The sequence below is a fragment of the Lonchura striata genome, chromosome 3, assembly GCF_050655825.1.
Source record: "Lonchura striata isolate lonStrDom1 chromosome 3, ASM5065582v1, whole genome shotgun sequence".
NCBI lineage: Eukaryota > Metazoa > Chordata > Aves > Passeriformes > Estrildidae > Lonchura > Lonchura striata.
In genome coordinates, this window is record NC_140705.1 from 72,064,587 (window position 1) to 72,076,183 (window position 11,597).

At 42.3% G+C, this 11,597-nt stretch overlaps 1 long non-coding RNA gene across 1 annotated transcript; it reads right to left on the reverse strand.

The window, feature by feature from the left end:
* Positions 1-398: 398 nt before the first annotated feature.
* On the reverse strand, positions 399-11,100 carry LOC146767937 (uncharacterized). Its single transcript, XR_014953824.1, has 2 exons — positions 10,972-11,100; positions 399-9,979 (listed from the first exon to the last, which is right to left on the reverse strand). It is a non-coding gene; the product is annotated as an uncharacterized LOC146767937 (long non-coding RNA).
* Between the last annotated feature and the right edge of the window lie 497 nt (positions 11,101-11,597).

Here is an 11,597-nt window from a genome sequence, read left to right on the forward strand (position 1 = left end):
TCTTTCCTGTAGAAAAATGCTTTTTTCTGTCTCTCTGAATGTTTCCAGTAAGCCCATGAAAAAATTTTAGCAGTGTCAAAGGATCCAATATTAGGACATTTTGATGGATTTTCATCACAGATACTTTATTTCACTCATTTTTATATCATTCTTTAATCCTTCCCCTGGCAGTCTCATTTATTCCTCTCTCTTTTAAAATTATGATTCAAAGATGCATATAAGCAGTCTCTGCTCACTGCACATGAAAGGATTCTCATTTTCCCCTTTGCCTAGCATGGGACTTTCACATACAAACCATCATAAAATGTAGGTTTTGTTTATCATTCTCTTGTGGTACCAAAACACACTGCTGTTACTATCTGATATTGGTAGTAAATGCTTGGTGGGTCCTGTGGATATTTCTGCTTTTTTTTTTTTTTTTTTTTTTTTTTTTTTTTTCCCAATAAATATTCTTCTAAATATGAAATGTGCCTTTAGTGCAATCTCAGTTCCTTTTCCTTATGCACTACACACACTTTAGACCCTTCCAAGTTGCCTTTGAAGCTTTTTCTTGTTCCTTCACTGGTGCTTGTGAAAAAAATTGGCTGTAACCTGCAGATGCAATGTATGGTTTATCTCACCCGGTCCTGGTGGCTCCCCGCTGGACCCACACCCAGCTCAGGACATTGATGTTTCTGGTTACCTGCTGTTTGCAACATCCAGACAATTCCTAGATTTTGGTGTTTTTATCCAAGCTAGAATTTCAATTTCACTTCTGCAGGATAATTTTGTGGGGCAAGGTATCAAACACTGACAAGAAGGTATTTACTCTACCACATTCCTTCCATTGTAATTAGATTTTAAAAACTATCGGTGTTGATGCCAGCTATAATTGGATTTCTGGAAACATAGTCAGAGAGGAGTGTGATCTGAAATGAGCTTTGAATGAAGTGCCAGTAACTCTTACATGCTAATACCTGTTCTTGCAAGTTACTCAATCTCCCTACCTCTCTTCCCCTAAATATGAAGAAAGAGGAATTAAACTGTAAAATAAGAACTGTGTACTGTGTTTACTTGTTTCTTAAAGGTGCTAGGAGATGATTAACACTCAAGAAATATGTAACCTGTTATTTTAATTCCTCAGCTTCTCTTGGAGTCAAAGGCCTTAATCGAATGAATACATTCACGCTTAAATTTCAGTCTTCATTAGTGCTGAAGGTTTCAGACCCTGGTCCTCCCAGCATTCTCATCATAAACCTACTGTGATTAGTGAAAATTAAACTAAACTTTGAGGAACATCTCCAGCCTCACTACTTTACTTTTTCCTTAAAAGTAATCCTGACTCTCATTTCAATTTATATTGGTTGCTCAAGGCCTCTTTGAATCTGTGTACATACTTTCTCAAGGTTCAGTGTAAGTTCATCATATTCCCTAAAACTTTGCAAATGTTTCATCTTAGCTCACTGATCTGTGGATCTATAATTTTTCATGATACTCCTACAATTGTTTTTTCTCCGCAGTTTTATAGGTAATTGCTTACCCGAAATCTGCTGGGGTGAAAACACAACAGTACATAAGAATCCAGCAGTTTTCTGAGTGCAGTGATGATAAATTTGTGACACATGTGATTGAGGAGCAATCACAAGGGGACAAGGGGAGGTGGGCTTGTACCTAGAAACCTTTATGAAGGATGTGAAGGTTTGGGACAGGCTTGACTGCAGTGATCATGTGATGGTGAGGTTCAGGATTCTGAGAAGAGGCAGCAGAATCAAAAGAGCAGCAGGATCATCGCCCTTGGCTTTAAGAGAAGACATTTTGGCCTCTTCAGGGATCTGCTTGGAGAAAGCCCATGGGAGAGAGCACTGGAGAGAAGTCCCAAGGATCTGATTTTCAAGCATGATCTCCTCAAGACTCATGAACTCAGGTCCACAGTAGTGTCAGAAAATCAGACAAATATGGCAGGAGATCTGCATGGATGGCCAAGACACTCCTGACAAAAACTGAGACACAAAAAGGAACTGCACAAGATGTAGAAGCAGGATCAGGTGATCCCACAGGAATACAGGGAGGCTGTGCAAGTAGGAGTTGGATTAGAACAGCCAAGACCATGTGGAATTGAATGTGGTGAGGTACATGAAACAATAAAAGACAAGCTTCTGTAGATACATTGTCCACAAAAGGAAAAGGCCAATATCATAAAGCCAGTCTTGACTGCCTTTGAACTTCCCTGGGTGGCTGGGGAGGTTCCTAATGATGGGAAGAAGCCAAATGTCACTCAAAGAAGGGTAAGGAGAAGGACCCAGACACTAATGGATGGTCAATCTTACCTTGATCCCTGAGAAGTTGATGAAGTGAATATTCTTGGAAGTAATTTTCAAATATTAAGGACAAGTAGGTGACTAAGAGTGGTTAACACAAATTTGGAACAGGGAAACTGTGTTTGGCCAATCTAATAGTCTTCTCTGATGAGAGGACTAGCTTGGTGGGTGAGGTAAGAGTGGTCAAAGTTGTTTATCTTGACCACAGTAAGGTTTTCAACACTTGGCTGAAAAACCCTCAGAAAAAAACTGATGAAATATGGGCTAGATAAATGGAGAGTGAGGTGAATTGAGAAGTGGCTGAATTGCTTGGCTCAGCAGGCTGTTATCAGTGGCATGAAGTACTACTGGAGGCCATACATCAGTGGTGTAAATACAGAGTGACCCTAGGACCTCTCGGGCTGTTCAGCCTGGAGAAGAAAAGGCTCAGAGGGGTGATCCTATCAATGTGCATAGATATCTGAGGGGAGGAGTAAATTAGCAGCCAGATTTCTCAGTGGTGTCCAGTGATGGCACAAGAGGTAATGGACAAACTGACATCAGGGAAATTTCATTTAAATGTAAGAAAAAGTTTTCATAGTTAGTATAGTCAAACCATGTCACAGGTTGACCAGGGCAGTTTTGCAGTCTGCATTCTTGGACATATGAAAAATGTGACAGGATTCAGTCCTCATAACCTGCTCTATCTGGGCTTATTCAAGCAGAGGGTTGGATTAGGCAGTCTCCATGAGTCCCTTCTCACTTTCAGCTATTCTATGCTTTTCTGTGAAATGCATTTGTAGGATTCATTCACCTGAACTATTGCAAAGTAACAAAGGTTATATCTTTACTTCGGAAGCACCTCTGTATCTATTATGGCTACTTGTACTCTACTTTGATTTTGTCTTAGCCTCAAATCTTCCCAGTGTTAAATGTGAATGTCTGCTGAACTTTGGTAACCAATGAATTCTTGATTCCAGTAAGTTTCTCACCCTTTGTGGCCTTAAAGGAAAGAGATTCCTCTGTATTTTCTCAGGCAAAACTAAAAAACAAAACAAAACAAAACCTTTACTGCTGACCTAATTCTAGTTTCTCTTGTAATTCTCATATTTGCAAAAATCACAACCCAACTTATGCAAGCACTTTGATTGATTTGAATTGTGTTTCTTATATAAATATATGTCTTTGCTGCCCCAGGAGACACCTTGAGGCATTTGCTGCTGCTTCTGCTCTCTATCTCCTCTGGTGTTTTGATATGGCCTTGGAAGGTTAGCAAAGAAACACAGCATCCTCTACCTTTAGTGCACTGTTTCCTATACTCAGCTGAGCAAACTGATGTAGTGGAATAAATGACCCAGTTAGTACCAGTGGTGAGGTCGATGCTTCAGCTGCACCATACTGTGACAGACAAGCTGAAGAGCTGATGAAGGCTGACACTGAAACTGCTGACTTGGAGGTGGTGCAGCTGGCATTTGTGAGAAGTTTGCAGTTAAGGAGAACACTGACATCTGGGTTCAGCAGCTTCTGAGTGAGAGCCTTGCTGTGGTAAAGTGGGGTAAATACCACTGGTCTGCAGCTGTGAGCTTGTGCATAGCAAGCTGAGACCTGCCTTGGCCTCACAGCCATCCCTCCCAGGTCCAGAAAACTTCAGAAGTCCTTTGTGACCCTCCTCTTGCACTCTGCTTAGTAAGTAATGTTAGAGACCATAGCTGTGAACAGGACAGCCAGACTCTGTCATGTGCAGTTAGAAAGGTGATTGGCATCAGGATGGAGGGAGGGTAGGTTTTGATCTTTTTAAATTCTCAGAAACACTCCAGGAGTTATGATTGGAAAGACCTCGAAGGGAGTTTCAGCTCTACTATAAATAGAGTCAGGTTCAAGTCAGGCTAGTGCCAAAGCTTCATGAAAAGTTAAGAATGAATTTAAATGCTGTGAAAATCATGCACACACATCCCCCTTCCATTGTATACTGACATGCATTTTCTCTTCTGTTTCCCACTGGAGTTTAGAATTTTACAAGCATTGGAATACAAGAGAGGACAGGGGAAAACCAGCTCCTGCTGTGTCACTGGCTGCTGCCCTGGCTTTCATATTTGTGCTGGTTCTTGTTTGGCATGTGGGACACTTTCCACTCCCTGGTATTTTTTGACTCATGGTCTTCAGTTTTAGAAATAGCTTTTTAAATGTGTTGATATGTTTTATGAAGCATATCAGATTACACATCTAAAATATGCCTGTGAGGGATTTTATGCTGCTCCCCTTTGACAGGGTGTTGAGACAGAGAACAGCCACAGACTGGTTGTGGCACAGTCAGGTGTGCTGCAGGGAGCTAGGACAGGGCAGGATGCCCCCCAAGTGTCTAAGAGGAAGTGCATTATTGAGGGGTGACACACTGCTGTAGTCTGGGTGTGTTTGGGTGAGTAATTGTGACTTTGACACTGAAAAGCAAATAAGCCTTCTGAAGAAACATAAATGGTTTTCAGTAGCCATCACTTCCTCTTGAGTAAGATGCAGCCTCCAAATTCTGTTATGGCTTGTCAGGATTAGGTAAACCACATAGGTGGGCTTGGCATTAGTTTCAACCTGGCACTTAGTTTTCTAGCTAGGATTCTGCAAGAGGTTTGCAGCAACTCACCTCTTCCTAGAGGAGTATCTAAGGTATGTGAGATGAGTAACTCTGTATAAAAGCATGTTTCCATCCTTTGGCAGTAAAAAGAGTGACTGCTCTTGGAGGAAGATGGGCTGTTTGGAGTGAGATGGCATCTCCCTCTTGTGAGATCAGAGCACAGCATGGTACTTTGCAAGTGCAGACTGCAGTTCTCATCCAGCCATGCCCTCCCTGAACTCCTGCTCAGGTGTCTGTCAGAGAACAAGAAGAAGACAGTGGTCCCCGTGAATATTTAGGTGTCAAGGCTCTCAGCAGCGCAGCAATCTTCTCTTTTGTTGTTCTCTCTTTACCTTATTAGGGGGCCCTAACTTGTGCACTCCTCCATCCCCACCTTTACAACACAGGACACTGGGAATCCACAGGTAAAATCAGAAATTCCCATGGCTTGACTGTGTATCTAAGCCTGGTGGAAAATTTGAAGTGTAACAAATCACTGAAGGAACTGAGTGGAAAATTGTTCCCACAAACAGCCTAGCTGAGAGATCTGAGGGTGGCAGTAGTCCCTGACAAGAGAGAGGCAGCAAGTGTCCCCAGAGGAGTTTCCATCTTGCTTAGCTGGGTTGGGAAGAGGCCGTGAACCTGTGGGCTCCAGAGATGCAGCAGAGGGGTGTAGGGAAGGTCATGTCCACCTCTTCTCTTGTCTCTCTCCTCTCAGAAACAGCTTCTGAGTGGGCAGGAAAGTGTTTGGTGTCACCTGGGACAGGACAGAAATGATCTAAGGAAAGTCCAGTGTCCTGTTCTGTAGCAGCAAGGTGCATCTGTGCAATATCCTACCTAGAGTGGTGCATCTACAATTAACCCCTGTGTGCCCTTTCCCTCGCAGCCAGTGCACGAGCCCCTCAGAGGAGTCTCCAGCAGTGGCCTTGGGGGGATGCACTGGGGAGTTTGGCTCGCAGCAGAGGGCAGGAGCAGGAAGGAGCTGCCATCTGCAAACACTCTGAGGATAAACAGACTCTTTTTCCATTCCCACACTGTTTGTGTTGCAGAAGTACCAGAGGACACATTTCCAGTCTACAGCCCGCTCTGTTTACTTGCTCTGAAGGAGCTTGAAGCAGGAGCAAAGGCAGCGTGACCTGATGATCCAACACGATATCTGCTGTCATTAGCTTCTACCTCAGCAGCTCCCAGAAGGAGGTGACTGTTCTGGGAGCCACCAAAATGGGTCTGGAGCTTTACAGCTGTACAGAGGGACCAGGCAGGACACATTCTACATAGGTACAGATGTGACAGCTGACAATCAAAAAAAAAAAAAAAAAAAAAGAGTGAGAGAGAATAAAAGAATAAAAATTAGGTTCTTTGATATAACTACAAAATCCTAGAACATACTAGAGCTTCCCAGGCCATGTAGGAAGCTTTTGTTCCTATTACTTAATTTGCTGCATTAATTTGTTATTTTTATTACATACCCCTGATGTGGGGTGGGAAAAGAAAGTGTTTGCAATGCAAATAAGTTTTGGGGGTTAGTAAATAGATGCCACAAAGCAGTCTCTCCTCCAAATCACAGCCCTACCTTTTATCACAGATGCTTTTAAATCAGGTAGGAATTGCTTAGCTTTTTCTTGCTGCATTTGTTTCCCTTAGGTGAGTGACATGGATTTGAGGGATTTAAAGGATGTCAGAAAATCAAAGTGTGAAGCAATAAATTCTATTTATTTTCCCAATGCAGAAAATAAAATGTTAAAGTGTGTGTTGATATTCAATTCCAGTGGTTATTTTGCTAAAGGTTTGAGGTAAATTAGCTTTGGATTATTTTGGTCTTTAAACAAGGCCTTATTATGACTTCCTACAACTTCTTCCAAGAAATCTGACCCTGGGCTGGAAGTCTTGAAAGAGAGACAGCCTCTAGAAATGCTCTGTGGTACTTTCTTCTAGTTTGGAGGAGACCTTTCCGTCTGCATCCTCAGGCACTTGTTAGAACTGAAAAGGGGAGCAAGGGCTGCAGTGTAAAAGGATTTCAAGATGAACTTTGGGAAAATGCATAGAGTCAGGGAGGAGAAAAATAAAGGAAAATATTATAGCTGTTGACAGCCATTTGAACTGTTTCTGTCGACATCCAGCAGGGTTGGGTTTTTTTTTTCCTCCCACTCCTCCAAACTGACTGAGCTAAAGCATGGAAGAGGAAAGTCTCACTATTTTTCTTACCAAAAAGTTCTCCACTGACACAACACTCAAGTGCAGCTGGAGGGATAAAGGAAGCTGCTGCTGTGTCTGGTCCCAGAAAGATAGAAAGGGAAATTTCATGGGACTTTTAAGGATCAGTTGATGCCAGAAGTACTCTGCTTAGGAGTCACTCAGCCGTGGTCACTCACTGTGGATGGTGATTGCATCACACACATGACCACAGGGAAGGGAACAGCATCTCTCTTTGCATCATTTACTCTCTGTGAACACTGAAGCGTTCCCTCAGAGGCTTTTTATCAGTGGAACAGATAGAAGCAGGTTAGTCCAAGATGATCTTTCAGAAGATGGAGTCTTCTGTGCCCTCTGGCACCACCACCATTGGATTATTCAATGCTGATCAGCAGACTCAGGATAAACCAAGCACAGTGGAGCAACCTCTTCCTGTTCACAGTACCACAGGAAGATTTCATCTCTTGGCTTAAGAGGTGGGAGTTCAGTGACTCTTAGCTTGCCTAGGTGTGCTAGTAGGCAGGAGCAGACCCCTGATGTAGCAGGGTGGGATATGGTATTTTTACATGCACACACAGAGTGCAATACCACAGAGCGTGACCATCTTGGGTTGCGACAGCAGGATGTACTGGGTTGTTGCCCACCCAACTGAGCATCCTTCCCTCTCACCCTGCTTTTGGTTCTGGAGCAAACTCACTCAGAAATGGCTCAGGGATCATGAATTTGGTGGTGAAGATGTGCCAGCTTTTCATTCTGCTATCTGTAAAAATGTATACATTGCTAATGGACCTAATGAAACCTCACACTTGCTTTTTGTCTACGTCAGAATTCTGCTTTTAATTGGTAATTGTTTGATCTCTGTCACTTGATTATTAAGAAAAGGCTGGATTTATTTACTTGGCAAGCTACACCAGTCTTATTAAGACAAGGCTTGGATGTAAACAATCATTATAGTCCATCTAAATACCAATTTATCATTAAAAACATATTCATTTCAGATTAATGCTTGTGTGGGACCCAACAATACAACTTCTTTGTCATATAGATAAATTATCTCATACATGTAGGCTCAATTAATTCAATGGGTCTACTCACATCAGTAAGGACTGCTCAAATAAGTAAGAGCTGAGGGATCTGGCCCTTAGGGAAACATATTTATGACTTTGTTGTTAATGCTCATGACTTATGTTTTCAATAAGCAAATGGTATTAATTCAGCTCACAATAGTTTCTTAATTAACCTCTATACATCAGAGGCATATTCAGGAATCTTAATTTAAAGCATTACTATCTGAGCATGTCATCATCTGTCCCATTCCTCAGGGTAACAATTGACTCTGTGCACATGGCAAACACTAATAGTGGGTTGACACAGTTCAAAGAGCTTCATAAAATGAGTGGGAAAGACTTGGGCATGGTCTACACAGAGATATTGTATCAAACTGGTTACTTTTCTTGAAAATGTTCTGTGTCCGCACAGAACACTTGTTATTGAAATAAGTGCTTTGGCACCACAAACTGTAGTAATTCTCCCTATGGTGGGAATAGCTCCAGTTTTAGACAGCTGGTCAGCTTTGGGATTTTGGTAGTCTTTTTTTCTATTAGAATCCCACCCTCCCCCTCAAGACCCAGAGAGCCTCAGCTGGTTTTGCTGTGTGCCATCCCACTCTTTTGACACAGGGTGGTGTCCTCAGGGTACCCCAAGATCATGATCCCTCCCAGCTTGTTGTAACCTGATTGATGCCCGAAACCACATAGAGACCAGAGAGTCCAGCCAGAGAAGATTCATGACAAAAACTGTGTGATCCAGACAGGTACCCTGAAAAACTATCAGTTCCTCCTAAAACTAGACATAAGAAATTGGCTAAATCATCTGAAGAAAAATAGTTGCAGATCAGTAGTGACAAAGGAAAGTAATTGTTATTTTAAAGGAACTTTCTGTACAAATACAAGCTGAAAGGAAAACATCTCTACAGTAAAAGACGGTACACAGTCCTGACTTATACAGTGTTGTGTCTTGGAGACCAGACTTCAAGAAAGATGTCAACCATCTAAAAATAGTCCAAAAAAAACCCAAGGAGAGTATTGGTGTGCAGTATTGTCTAGCAGAAAAGATCAGTCAAAAATGAGATGAGACTCAGAAAACACAAATATATAAAAGTTGAGAAGACACAAATATACAAAAGGCTGACACAGAGGAAATAATGTGTATTTTGCAATACAGAGGATAAGAAATAATGAGGGTACATTACAGAAAAGAGATTTGTATTCAGAAAAAGACTTCAAATGTAAGGACAGAGAATCGCCACAAGCTGTTGCAAAGGCAGAACAATATATCTAATTGAAACTATTGATTTATGACACTCAGAGTGCCTATGCATATTTATGTACATGCAAGACATACACAATGCAATTTAGTACCATGATTTTAGGAAAAGAACAAGAGACAGGTTTTTGTTTATACCAGGAGATAAAGTGAAAAGATTTTCTAGTATAATTCTTTCTGAGTAAAGGGATCTATTCCAAGAAACAAAATTGGTAAAAAGAAGAAACAAATGAAAAGCAGTCTTACTTCTTGAAATAATGATCTCACTACCTAGGAATAGTCAAAAATTGTCTCTTCATTTATGAAGCCCTTAAAAAATTCACTTCAAATATAGAGGAAAAGATGGGAGACAGAATGCTGTATTTGATATTTTTATTATAAAATGCAATTTGAAAATAGTATTGTGTTGATAATTGGATTATTCATCCCTCAAAGAAGAGAGTCACTCCCACAAGTCTGGAATAATGAAGCAGAACTGCCAGGTTCTCAGTCACCCCGTTCCACACAAAGCTGGCAGTCACTGTGGCATAGTTTTCCTTTCACCCCTTTCTGGCTGGCTGTCCCACGGAGTGCTGGGCTCCTGAGAGAGCAAACACAGAATTCTCGTCCTGATCGTGTGGGAGTTGTCACTGAGACAGGGCACAGCGAAAGGTGGCCACACACAGTGCCATGGGATCAGAGCTTTCCAGGGCAGGACAGAATACTATTATGAGGTCCCAGAGGTACTCTGGGGTATTATGTTTGCTTGCTCCATTAAATGTGTGATTTGAGAGGCAGATGGGGAGACAAATGCTCGCCTACCTTAGTGTTACTTACACACGGATGTACTGCAGCTCAGAAGCAGAAACTATGCCATGTGACTTACGTTATTTATCAACCCTTTGAATTGCAAATATATTCAAATTGCAATTGACAGCTTGTAAACAATCTGCAAACCAAGAATTAGCCTCTCCAGGGCATCACATCTCTTTCAGAGTAACAGATAAATATGAATATTTTACAATCTGGATGAACCAATTCATGAGAAGTCGAAACAGTGGCATGCATGAAAACCACCAAATAATGATGTATTTATTTTTGCTAATTATATGTTTGTCTTTCTTTACAAGCAATCCCCCCCTTCTTCCCCTCCCATCTTTTCTGGTTGTCTTCTCTGAAAAGAAAAAGAAAAACAAGAAAGAACACGCGAAAAAAACCCAGTTGGCCTTAGATGCCTTTTCAGGCCAGAGAAGAGATCTCTGGCTACATGCAATTGGCAGATGTAAAAAAAGAATAAACTCCTGCAAAGATAAATTAGAAAGTGAGCCTTAATGACAAATAGAAACAATACTTTTAAGAAAACAAAAGCAAAACCAAAAAAATCCCACAATCCCAGGCTCCCATCACACCAAACAATAAATAAGCCTTACTGTATTTGTTTGCATATAAGCTGTGCCCACTGAGCTAAAAGAAGTGTTCAGAAAATGCCAGTAAAATCTGGTAGGGGGCAGACCCAGAGCCATGAGAGCTTTCTTGCTCCCATCATCACCTAATTAATCGGTTCCCTCCTAGGATGAACACACACATACTCACCAGCCTTGTGTGCAAGTGAGAGCAGCTTGAGGAGACTCAGAGGCTGTCCTTCTCTCCTAGTTGTGCTGGAGCTGCTGGCCAGGCTGTGAGGGCTCGTGGTGCCCAGGTGAGAGCGGGGCTGCAGCTCTGGTGCTGCTGCTGCTGAGACCAAGAGAGCTCGGGCCAAGCCCCTGCAGACCCTGCAGCCACCTTTCACCTCTGCATAGCACTCAACACTGGCCATGCTGGCTTGCAGAGCAAAGGAAAAAGGCAAGGAGTGTTGGGAAAGCACAGAAGGCTGCAAAATAAAGAGGAGACTGGAGAGGAACCTCCGTAAGTGCTGGTTAGTGGGAGGGGCACTTTTCATGCAACAGAAATGAAGATCCACGAAGCAGCGTGGTTACATCAACTTCTGAGATGCTGTTTCTGGTGTGTCCTCACTGACCCCCCTATCAGAGGTCTGTGAGGACACCCTGGCAGCCTGTGCATGCTGGAGAGGCCCATGCCCAGAATGGGTGTTAGCTGTGGACACTTGTACGGAGAGTAAATCACTCTCTGCAGTGATATAGAGTGACAGCATGAGCCACCTGGCAACAGCTGCTTCTGCTAAAGGCCCTGAGTCAGGACATCCAGCAAACGTGGACACA